Source organism: Orbicella faveolata, unplaced genomic scaffold (assembly GCF_042242905.1).
Source record: "Orbicella faveolata isolate gen_17 unplaced genomic scaffold, um_ofav_v1 contig_1, whole genome shotgun sequence".
Lineage (NCBI taxonomy): Eukaryota > Metazoa > Cnidaria > Anthozoa > Scleractinia > Merulinidae > Orbicella > Orbicella faveolata.
Genome location: NW_028301536.1, coordinates 9,749,202 through 9,761,918, shown reverse-complemented (window position 1 = coordinate 9,761,918; position 12,717 = coordinate 9,749,202). Strand labels below are relative to the sequence as shown.

The 12,717-nt window shown below is 36.4% G+C and overlaps 1 protein-coding gene and 1 long non-coding RNA gene across 5 annotated transcripts in view; one reads left to right on the top strand and one right to left on the bottom strand.

The window, feature by feature from the left end:
* LOC110056277 (fidgetin-like protein 1) overlaps nt 1-12,717 on the top strand; it is a 205,724-nt gene that overhangs the window by 78,533 nt on the left and 114,474 nt on the right. The window lies entirely within an intron of this gene.
* LOC149118015 (uncharacterized) lies at nt 8,497-9,523 on the bottom strand. Its single transcript, XR_016206836.1, has 2 exons — nt 9,187-9,523; nt 8,497-8,569 (listed from the first exon to the last, which is right to left on the bottom strand). It is a non-coding gene; the product is annotated as an uncharacterized LOC149118015 (long non-coding RNA).

The window sequence follows — 12,717 nt, the reverse complement described above, 5'->3', positions numbered from 1 at the left end:
ACATGTGTTGTAGAATTATTTTGTGTTTTTGGTTATCATTATTCTGTAGATGGTTTGTATTTGATATTCTTTGTAATGTAGCAACTAATGATAAAGGTAACAACTTTTGGTGCAAAATTTATCATTACGGATTGTGCCTAATAAATGCACAGGTCTTTTACCTATGTTAGGACTACTGTGTGGTAAGAAGATCTCAACAAGGGCTTTTCTTCTACAAAAATGACTCATAAGAGACATGAAAAATAATGTCAAAAAACCCGTAAGCGTGTCTCTAGATATTTCAAGACAACACTGAAAGTCAACAAAATTCAGAACAGAAATCAGAGATATTTCAGTTTGGAATCTTTTTCATCTGATTCATTTCTTGTACTTACTGAAGCTTGCTTCCTCAGATAGTTTGCCTCTTTACTCCACTAAGTAAAGTGCAGACAACCCAAAACCACCCACTTTGCTCCCACAACAGGCTGATGCTCAAAACGTCAGCTTAACAAACACACCATGGTGGTTGATTATCCTTTAGCAACTTCAAGTTGCTAAGAGGCCCCAACTGGAAATATGTAGAATCTCTGGCCAGGCTTGAAAAATAAAAAAAAATCCTGATGCTTTACCTGAAGAACTATCTTCTTCGAAAATTCCTTCTTTGCTTCCTAAAAATTTGTAATTTCTGCAAAATTCAAAAAAATAGACAGGGCAAGTTTAGTAATTCTGCATAAATTACCCCCATATCAAAATTGGCCAAATTTGACATCATATGGACCTACCAACCTTCCGAAATTAGTCACTTTTTAACTTTCAAGTAAAGGTTGTTAAAGTAAGAGATGGCAGCTGGGCTTATTCAAAGGATACTAAAACACTTGAAACAGCAGAACTTTCAAAAATGCCTTTACCTAGAAAGTAGAAAAGTTGAACTCTTTTTCAGAGTTACGTGTTTTTCCTGGTATCGTAAAGTGTTTCAACATACATGGAAGTGAGTAGAATTTGGCCAATTTTCATATTAATTTATGCATAATTTCATAGGACAAAACTCATCTTTTCTATTTTTATGAGTTTCTTGATTTTTGCCCGAAAATGCACCAAACCATTATGTGTACACTGTACACTTGCCATATTTGTAGAGCATGGTATAAATGCTCTTTTTAACTTGTGAATTGCAATAGCAAGTTAGGTGTTGTGGTGGTTTGCAGATTATGCAAATGATATGCAAATGAGGGTTTGGTCACTCACTTGTTAAGTTTCTACGCTATTTCTGCTGACCAGTAAATGAAATGTTATAGTCAGGGAGCAGTGACCTAAAAATGGGAGTTTCTTTCAACCATCACCACAGAAAATGTTTGACACCTGATTCTTGTGGGGAAAGACCTTCTGATCAAAGCTAGGTAGTTTGTAAAGTTCAATTGTGGTATAGGTTTCGACAGAAGCATATCACCTAGAAGCGTTTAACTTCCCTTATCTGCAAAACAAACCTGTTCAAAATGGTGTCTAAAGCGAAGAAGTTCTCGGCCATGATAATAGAGAAGATTTGTGTGACGGGAAAAGCATTAAGAGAGGAGGTTGTACTTGAAAGAGTTTCTGGTGAGTTGGCAGAAACATTCAAGGTTTATCTGGACTCTTGTGCCAGCGAGTTCGAATCGGTAAAACATTTTAGCAGTCTGTCCGTAGTAATAAAGATGTCAAGTGAGAGAGTTTTTGATTTATTTAGTGAAAAGATGAAGTTCTCTCACAATAAATACGTGGTACTTCAGGTTAGGTGGGATGAATATGTAAGGGAGGTATTAGAAAGTGAGGAAGCTAGGAAGATAGTTCAGGACAGTTGCAAAGATGGTGATATTACTTACTTACTTTACTTACTTTATTGTATGGTTGATCGTTTTGTGTTATCTGGAATATAATAAGCGGTACAGGTTGCAGTATGTCATGGAAGTTCAGAAAAATGGCAAAGCAAAATGTCGGAGGCTAGTATCATCTATATACGCCAGAAGATAAGGTTTCTTTATTAAAGCTTGGGTCTGCTGCGGCTCTTAGTCTTCGGAAAACGGCTTCATAAAGTTCTAGATGCAATATGCAGTCAAACATCCACCCACCTGTTGGATCGATGTTACGAAGATCATTGCGAAGCAGATGGCAGCGATCGATGTTATGGAGGACAAGAAAAAAAAGTCTGCCTGGTTATAAGTTATAAAAATAAATGTGTTTGAAGGAAGAGAACTTGTTCGTGTTAAACTAGGAATTTATTCTCCTTCTCGAGTCATTCTGGAAAGTTTTTTCAGAGGGTTAAACCAAGTGGGCTACAACTATGTCTTGTTTGGTAACAAGCCATCATGTCGTCAAGGTCAGTATCAAACCTTTCATTTATCAAATTTACATCGTTTTCTTGCTTTATAGTCGTACGGTTTACTTGATGTACTTACTTGTTCAGAGTTGTTTCTTAATGTTTCAAGTTGGCAATTGTATCCAGGGCAACAGCAGATCCATGCTTGTGGGAAAATGCCAGAATTTTTTGTTAACCTAAAAAATTATGGTTACTCTGTTAAGTGTCTAATAGGGTGGCAAAGAGACAATCACGATTGTGTTGAGGAAAGATATAACCAAATCAGACTGAATGAATTGCTTTTTTGGTGTGTGTAATTTACATTGCGTAAATTAAATGTGGCAAAACTTAGCAATTCAAGGTGCTGAGAATAATTGCCAATCTGAACAGCAACTTGACCTTTGTGTTGTGACTCCAAAAATAACACAAGTCTTGGAAATGACTGAGATATTAATTCACTAGTAAGTATTTTTATAATTTATGCACCCTCTTGTGGGGCTGGAAAGTATATTCTGCTTTTGCTCTAACAGTGGGAGTGGAGCGTACTTGTGTGGGCTTAGGTTTACTTTTATTTCATTCAGTTGGAGTGCTAGTTTTAAACGTTAGTATTCGGGAGTTAACGTACTCCAAGTGAATAGGCCATCACTAGAAAGATAAAGGTATACATTTAAATATATAAAGTAATATTGATTATTAGGTGTCAACATAGATGAGTTGTTATTATTTGTTCACAGATATCAAATTAACTTGCACATTTGTGTCAACAGGGTTTGCTGCAATATCTAAGCCAGTTACATAATAAAGTCAGCAACTGAGAATTCAACAGTTGGTCCCAAATAGACACTCCTTCAATGGTGTCAATTCCACTGAAGTTCTGAATACGTTTTGTCATGACTGGAAAGAAATGTTGTCACATGGAATAAGAATAATCAATTTGCAAACAGGAAGTAGGTTCTTTTGTTGATATCCAGTTTTAAGATGATGCAAAATATGGTAAAATTTTACTGTAAATGCGGTAAAAACTATATAAAAAACATATTGTTCATATAGTTTGTGTGCTTCTTTTGATAGATGAAGATCCTTGTGATGTTAAAAGTATATGCTGATGATTGACTAGTAGTTTGCATAATAATTCTGGATAGCAAAGTGTATCCAAGTTTGTTTCTGGATTCAATATTAATCTTCAAGTGGCTGTTAGCATACAGTTGTGTAAAGAGTTGTGTAATAGAGCTTCCAACGACTCACGTGAAAAGTATACAGTACAGGTTTATCAGCTGGAACTTGATAAAAAGTCAAATGCTACCTGAGAAACATCAAAATTATGTCTAAAGGAGTGTTCCACGTTGCTCAGTGTGCTTCACTCTGGTTTACTAGGTTCTTATGCTCCCATGACCTGGTACAGATGTGTACGTCTTATTGTAGGTGTTATACTTGTTTTGTCAAACCCAATACTACTTTGATCGGTTGGATCTGTTTTAAAATACAATAAGATAATAACATGTTTTTTATCATGCTATTCACAGTGGGAAGTTAATAAATTAAATGTTATTTGAAGAACACAAACCAACTGTTATCAGCTTTTTTAGGAGAATTTCCTGTACACACATTCATTCACTGTAATCACATTCTTCGTCATGTCGAACTTGTTGCATATCAGCTTGACAACCATGAAGCAAGACATGTGCAGTACACCTTTCATTTTGAAAGGACCAGTCCATGTTTGTGAGCAAGACAATTGCACTGACCAAAGTGTATCTCCCAAATGAAAGGGGTATCCCATGCAAATCCTCAAACTCAAATTAAAAAATATGTCAAAGCTGTGCTCTGACGTCTTTAAAACTGTAACAAACAACAATAATTATTGTAGTAACAATGATGTAGTACATCAAACATGAAAGACCGTGTTTAACCACATTTCCAAATATGGAGAAGAGTCTTTAAGATGTAACACGCAGCTGAGAATTTTTGACAAAATTTGAGATTTTGGAAATGCCATGGAATGTGGTCTTCGGTGTTTGACACACCATATACACAAGTACACCTATCTTCACAATTGAAACTAGAACTAAGGAGAAAAAGGCGACTTAAAATTACAACATCTATGTCAAGTAAGATCAGATATCCAAACATGATCACAGTTATGATTTACATTGTTTAAACTTGATGAGTTATTGATGAGTTTGAGAAAATTATTTGAAAGTGCTTCTGCAAGTGAATTTTTAAGAGACATATATTGGGCATTGTTTGATGTCGAGTAAAAATAATGAACAATGTATTAAATTGCATTACGTTGCATTGAATGTACATTCTTGCAAAAACCGAAACTCTTCCTGGAAGATTATTTAACCTCATTGCAACAGTTAAAGGCAAATACACATTTTTTGTGCAGAATTTGTATTTTGTAGAACTGTATAGGCTTGATCCAATAAGCATATTCTGAGTACAGTGTCTTCTATTTGATCATAAATTTTAAACATAATCAAGTAAACATAATTTGCAACACACTGCTTACCAACGTTTTCACCAAAGTGTGTTTCTGTCAGTTCCTTGACTTGTGGCCAGCAGACACAGTGGTTGTTGGATTAGTGTTATTAAATACTGCAGGGCCTGGATTGTTCTCTACATCATTCACTTCCCCTTACAAGCAATGGGATGTAGACAAAATGTAGCCCATCATTTCTGTACATGTCCAGAATTTGTTTCAATGTTGTCAAGTAAAACACATTTAGCTAAGACATGCTAAGAATCCATCCCTGTTGAACATGTGATAAGGCATCCTTCGCTTCCTCAACCGGTGTTGTTCAATTGATGTCCCCATACTTGCAGTTAATATTGCCATGTAATTTACAAACAGCTCCAGTAGATGTAGGTTCAGCAGTTTGAGTGCATTCACAGCTGCTCAAAATAACTGCACAGTGCAAATACATATACATGGTTTACGTGATCACAGTATAATCCAATAACTGACACTTGTTTGGGTGAAGAAGGTAAGTACTTGCGAAAGCGAATACTTCTCCTGTGCAATCCACACTGAACACGAGCCGAGCCTGGATAAGTTAATGGCTTGCGTGAGAAAAACAAATCTTGTATCGCCGAAGAAATTCTCTCAGGAAGATCTAACTGAAATAACAAGGAGAACACAGTTCTCGAGGGCAGTGCGGGAAGAAAGATAATATAACAAAAACGAGGCAAAGCAATTTAGAAATGGAAAATAACTTACTTTGACTTGCGACGGTATGCTGTTGAAAAATATCTGAAATATTACAAGTACACAGCAATGGCTGCCGTATCGAACAGTCACGTCATATAAGCCTACTCAATTCCTCCCAGAAGACCTTGCGATACGCGACACGTAGACACATAAATTCCGCCGACGGTAGCATAGTGGAGGCTGAAGCCCCCACAAAAAGGGAACCCAGAAAAGTGGTAACCAGAAAGATTATAGCATTGGTTGCTAAATATAGCCCAACTTCCACAAATAGCTTCGTTTTGATAAAACGGAGGAAACATCAGCTTTGTCTATTTTAACTTGAATACGGGTACAGTTGAACCTCCGGTTGCGACCACCTCTTGTAGGTGACCACCTCTCCTCAGCAACCAGTTTTCCAACATACAAAAGTTTCCAAGTCAAACCTTACCTCTAAAGCGACTGCGACCACTTGACAAATAATTGAGCTTAAATTAGATCAGATGTTGTAACATTATTGCATTCCTGGGTAGTACAAGAGACTAAAATTTCTCATTGGGGAATACCAGATTTTTTCTCGAAATTGACTTTTGACATGAATAAAACATTTAAAACATGGGGTAAGTCTCTGCAGATATACCATATGCTAATGAGGCAAAATTTTGACCCAATATGGTCTAAACTCTCTTAAGTGACCACCTCCTGTAAGCAACCACCTAGGCTTGACATTTTGGATGGTCACTTCCAGGAGGTTCAACTGTATTTAATTTTGTTTTCTTGTTTCTTTTAACAGGTATTTAATGATTGCATCTATATAGTGCAAAATTTCTGCCAGAATACCTAAATAGCATTCCTGGGGTTCTGAAGCTTCAAAATTTTCCTGGACCCCCTCCCCCCTACTATACTAGGTACCCTGCGGCAGGAACTAAACTCCTTGTATGAATTTGGTTGCTAAATGTAGCTGAACCACCTTGAGCAACTTAAAAAGAGGGAACGTCAGCTTTTTTCAGGCTTTGTTTATTTCTGTTTGAATGTGGGTGTTGTGATGACAGCATCTATAAGTACAAAAGGCCTGCCAGAATGCCTAAAATAAAATTAGTTAGAGATTTCTCTTCACCTAGTGTTTAGGTGTTGTATGTAACTTGTATTTGCTTGGTGTGTCCATTCCTGGGTTCTCAGTACACCTGACGGCCCCCCAAGTGGGGCCATGAAAAAGGAAATCAAGCTCAATGGAAAGGCCTGGTTGAATTACATGAAAAGGATGTTATGGACAAATAATAGACCTCATACTATTTACAGAGGTTGTAACTTAAATTGCAGATGGGATATGAAAAAACACTGATTTGCATCTACTTGAAAATAAAGTGTGTTTTTTAAACTCAATTCTTGCAAAGTACTGACTAGCACAAAAAAAGAAACACAGCACAACAGCACAAAAACAATATTCTGGAGCCATTGGCCAGCATTACAGTCAGCACACATGAGGGGACTAGTCCCTGTGACTAGTCCCTGCAACTAGTCCCCTGAAGAGTTTACATGAAGGGACTGGTCGCAGGGACTTATCCCATGAACAGTTGACACGGAACATTCTGAGGAACAAGTCGCAGGGACTTGTCCGAAAAATTCAAATTGGTTTGAATTCCTGGGACTAGTCGCAGGGACCAAACTTTGGTCCCTGTGACTAGATTTTGAAGCAAAAATGGCCAGTTCACACAATGGGACCTGTCCCTACGACTAGTTGCAGGGACTACTCACAGGGACTAGACCTCATACTATTTACAGAGGTTGTAACTTAAATTGCAGATGGGATATGAAAAAACACTGATTTGCATCTACTTGAAAATAAAGTGTGTTTTTTAAACTCAATTCATGCAAAGTACTGACTAGCACAAAAAAAAAAACAGCACAGCACAAACAATATTCTGGAGCCATTGGCCAGCATTACGGTCGGCACAGGGATAAAAAATGACTGAACAATAACATCCAAGAGTAGTAAATTTTTGTTTGAGATAACCGTTCAAGACAGGCAGTAACATGGTTGTGAATATGTAAATGGAGGGTAAATGAGATGATATCTGTTTAATGGACCAGTTAGTATCCAAACCAGGATCCAAAATCCTTGAACATCAGCCAAACAAACGGATGGCATACGCACTACAATAAGAAATTAATGAGAGAACATTTATTAAGATATAAAGGGAAGAAGCCGAGCCACAAAATTATACACTTATCGTGATAATACAGGCAGTAACATGGTAGTGAATATGTAAATGCAGGGTAAATGAAATGATATCTCAGTTTAATGGACCAGTTAGTATCCAAAGCAGGATCCAAAACCCTCGAACATTGGCCAAACAAACGCATGGCATATGCGCTACAACAAGAAATTAAGGAGAGAACATTAATTAAGATATAAAGGGAACAAGCCGAGCAACAAAATTATACACTTATCGTGATAAAACAAGGGTAGAAATCACACAATCATGCCCCGAACATCTGACACATCAAGGGAAAAGCCCCAACTTCAAGTCCGATTTTCTTAAAGTTCAACTATCGCACTAAGGTATCACGCAAAAATAATCCACAATACTGATCATTGTTATCCAGCAAGCGAAAGCGCCTGTGCTAAACAAACGTTTTCAACATAGCATGATTTCCGTTGACTAGTTTTGATGCAAAAAATGCTTACCTGCACTTGAGACCTGGCAAATAACTGGCCTAGATATTATGCTGGCAGCTCCTACAAAAAGTTCGTTTGATTCTCATGATGAGTGTAGAAATTGGTCCAGAAACGACAACCTACTCTCAACTTGCAACAAAATATGTGTCCGGCCATTGCTCCGGCTAAGACAGCACATGATTCATTGAGTACTGTCATGTGAACCGTGTCCGCGTTTGAGTGGACATAGAGGGACATAAACAACTTCTTCTTTTGACAGAGGTGTCTTTCAAGATGTGACCGAGGCAGGTTCTGGTGTTGTTAGTGAACAACGAAACAGACTTGTAGCCACAATAAAATTTATTTATGCAGGAATACAGAAATTATACAAAAGGAAAAAAAGGGTGATTGCAAACTGAAAAGAATAAATTAAAATAGCAAATCACTAAAAATATTACAATAACATAATCAAAATATAATACAGAAATAATAGTAAAACTTGAGTGTTACAATGAGCATTCACTAAATTCCTACAAAGCATTGCATGACACTGAGTAAAATATTAATCCTCTTATCTGGCACTAATAAAAAGCTATTCTTAGAACTAAATGTGAATTAACTGAAAACAAGTGAAACATAAACCAAATAATAGCTCAAAACAGCAAAACAATGAAATAAACTGATCTTGCTAGCAATTTGAATAATTGTCCGACATAAAACTAAGAAAACTGTAAACTTGTTACTTTGTGTCAGGACAACATCTGTCATCATAGCTGGGTTAAACAAAGCTAGACTAACAGTGAAATATCTAATTTCAACAATGAACTCAGCACTAAAATGAGTCTTATGTAGAGACAAATACAATGTTTTGGAAACTACACATACAATGAATCCTAGATACAATTTGGACATGAATCAACAGAGGATTCAAGCAAAGATTAAACGATTGGTTTAAGATAAGTACAAGTTGACTGTAGTTTTGAACTTAAAACCTAAACTTTAGACATAATAACAAGGTTAAATGTGACATACCAAAATCCTGAGTGAAACGAATCACTAACCTAGGTCACAAGGAACAGTACTTGACCAAGGGGTCCTCAACTTGAAAGTGCAGGTCTTGAACACTTTGAACCACTGAATTAAACTAACTAACTGCACTTCTTTTATTAGGAAACAAACAATAGAAGGAAATTCTCATGATTCTAGTACAAGGTGTGGTGGTGTGACATATAGGAAATTCATGATGTAAATCCTGTGTGGTTAGGTTATGTGGGTTGATTTGATAAAGAAAGGAAATAGTTTCTACCAAACTGAAATTCTAAATTTGTGCTAAAAATGCATTGTCATGTTTTTGTGAACCTGGTCACAAAGAGGACCTTTTCTTTACCTTGGGGAAGGTACTGGCCATGCAAATTGTGTTGGAATACCACCAGACACCACATAAACTTGTCATTTAAACAATTTTTCTAAGATCTTCTCACCCGAAATGTAGCGAACAAACTTTGTTACCACGGCGATCGTGAACTCCTTTTCTTCGTCTCAACGAATTGCATTGATCCACTATTTTCTCTTAGAGGTGAACAGTGGAAGATTTCTATCCCTTCTCGTGGTATTCAGAAACACAGCAACTTGTAGGCACAGGGAAACGAAACAGCCCAGATCAACAATGAAGCGACTTTTTGTCAAAACAAAACATCAAAGCCTGACTAGCCTCGCTTTCATGCAGCTCATCCTGGGCACCGACTGAGTGGTCCATCATATTTGCATTTGGTGTATTTCTTTGTGAAAATCAATGAAATCAGCCACTTAAGGTAAAATTCATTTTAATCTACATCTGCTTCATTTGTAAGTGGTTAAATATGTCACATGATTGGTCACATGATTTTAAAAGTGACCAGTAACAAATGCGTGACTATTAACAAATGTGCATTCACTGTTGCTTTGAAGTACAACCTTGCAAAAATAAAATCTGTATCCCTTCTTTATTAACTTAACATTCTTTTGCTCTTGCTATCGTCTTAGCAAAGCCTTTGGGAATAAACACTGTTCTCTTTATATCACTTTTTATCAGTTTAGATCTATTATGCAAACGAGTCAGCAAACAAAAAAATTATATCCAAATAAAAAATGAAGCCGTTGCTCGTTTCTGTTTATCTATTCACCACAATTTTGCTTTTAAACAAGAATAACAGTAATCACAATGAGTTTTTTATACATATATTTTATTCAATTCAAATATTTTCCGGTTTTGAAGAGGACATTAAAGGCCAAACAGTGGTGCACTTTTGGTCAGTTATTGATAGGGAACATATGATAAAGCCTTGTAACTAATAAAAAGCACAGTCTGTGGTTTTGTTCTGTTAGACTGCCAATGATATTAAAATAGTTTTTTGTGGAGAAAACTGTCTTGCAAACACAGACCTGACCTTGTTTCTATCCGGATTCATATTGAGGCTCACATAATCCAATGTGGCGGTGCCCATGGCCACTTGGCTAGTACTCTTCCTACTTTGACTGTAAGTGTGCTAATTCAATCGCCAAATTTCAATTAAATCAGTTCAGAAGTTGTATATTTGAGTTCATTGTGAGTAAAGATTCCAAAAGAATAATTTCTTACTTATAGTATTATATATGATGAAAAATTATAAAATGAAGAAAAATCATTTTCTAACTCAAGATTTCATAAGACCATTTAAAAAATCCTACTAGCTGTTACTGTATAATTTTGGGTCTTTTAAAGTATCTTTTCTTTGATTCTGTTTAAAACCATGAGCTCTGTTATATTACTGTTTTGATTAAGTATAAATGTATACATTGACAAATTTAGAGTACTATTTTCATTTTTTTTGTAAAGACAACTGAGATGAAATTATGCTTTTTGATGGGTGTGCCACATTTCTAAATTTTATTTCGTTTAAAGGTGTGTTTTTTTCAGATTGATTTCCATGGCTAGTAAGGAACAAGATAACCTGGTTTCAGTATAACATCTCCTCCAAAGTGACAAAAATTGGTTAAATGCCTTCATTGGATGGTATGCAAGCCACATTGGAGATGAGGAAGAGCGTCTTGTTGATGACGATGACATAATAAGAAAAGAAGAAGAATTTAGACGCGCAATAGCAACAAAGGCAGATGTACAATCTAGTGTGAATGAGTTGTAGCAGGAAAGTACAAAGCTATGTTCGCTTTTTCAAGATTTTATAGCTTAGTCCAGAGCTAAGTCAAAGATGTTTGCATTGGTGTCAAGCCCTTTACATTTCTTGTCTATGACACCCTTCTATCTGTGAATATTACACCTACTTTGGCATTGAACCATTATCCATGACATGTAATGCCAGGAGATAAATATACTGTCAAGTTTTCAATTTAAATACCTCACCTTGCTTTCACAGTGTATAGCTTGTTGTCTGACCTCTTACTTTGCTGAAACAAGGCCCACCCTGCTCCATGCCTAATTAAGAGAAGGATAAGGCACACACACAATTCAGAATGCCCAATTTGAGAAGCGAAACATCAACCTCAAAATGACCAAGAGCCACAAATCCTAAGTTGAAATCCAAGACAATAATTGTAGTTCTCTTTCAATTCAGTAGCAACTCAATCGTCCCTGTGAAACTGAAGCCAAGAAGCAGTTTACTTAGCAAAATTTCCAGTTCAGGAGTGTGGAACAACTCCTGAACATGTTCACCACGACAGCTTTAATCTGCAGTTAGTGCAGTTGTGGAGATTCCCCTAGAATAAATCTGTTGTAATGTATATTCCTGCACTTTTGACAAATTCAGATTAAAAGATTCTTATGTTCTACTGATGTTTTACACAGGATACATGTACCTGTGGCAAACAGTGTCAAAGTTTTGCTCAAGTTTCTTTTTCTTTGCAGTCACAAATTTTTCATGTTTTTTTTTATAGTTTTCCTATCCCAAGGGAGTACGGGCTCTTTATGTTTGTTTTGTGTGGAAGTATGCAAAGTTGAAATCATGTTTTTTCGAAGGAACATACATGTAGCCATAAATTTGCTTCAAAAGCTTCCATTTGCTCGAAATTTAACCAAGGGCATTCTTGACAGTTGCCTTAACCATTGCTTTTGTACATTGCTGGCCAAGTGGGAATTTAACATTGTAAATATGGAATATAAGCTCACAAATGTCGCAGATATTTTTCACGATGAGACCCACTGTAAAGGTGGAGCCCAGCATTTCTTTCCTTCATCTCCAGCAAATGTCCAATAAGTGCGAATTTAAGTTTACAAATCTCACAGATATTTTCATTACGACCCATCACAACAGTTATTTTTCATTGCAACCCAAACCAGGCAGAAACAGAGACCAGGATGCATGGTGTGGATCAAGTTTCATGACCTTTTACAACAAGAAATACAGTTTTGTAGATACCGTTCATCAGTCACAGATTAATTGGTCATTGTTGAGAAGTCATCTTTGATAGTGTTAGCATTTCCATTTGGGCTTATTTTTCTCTGCAGAGAGCCATTCAAAGTTGATGCATCAATACAGCAACCAAAACTTGCCACATGAAAACCTTAAGGCCTCGTCTTAAATGATTTCT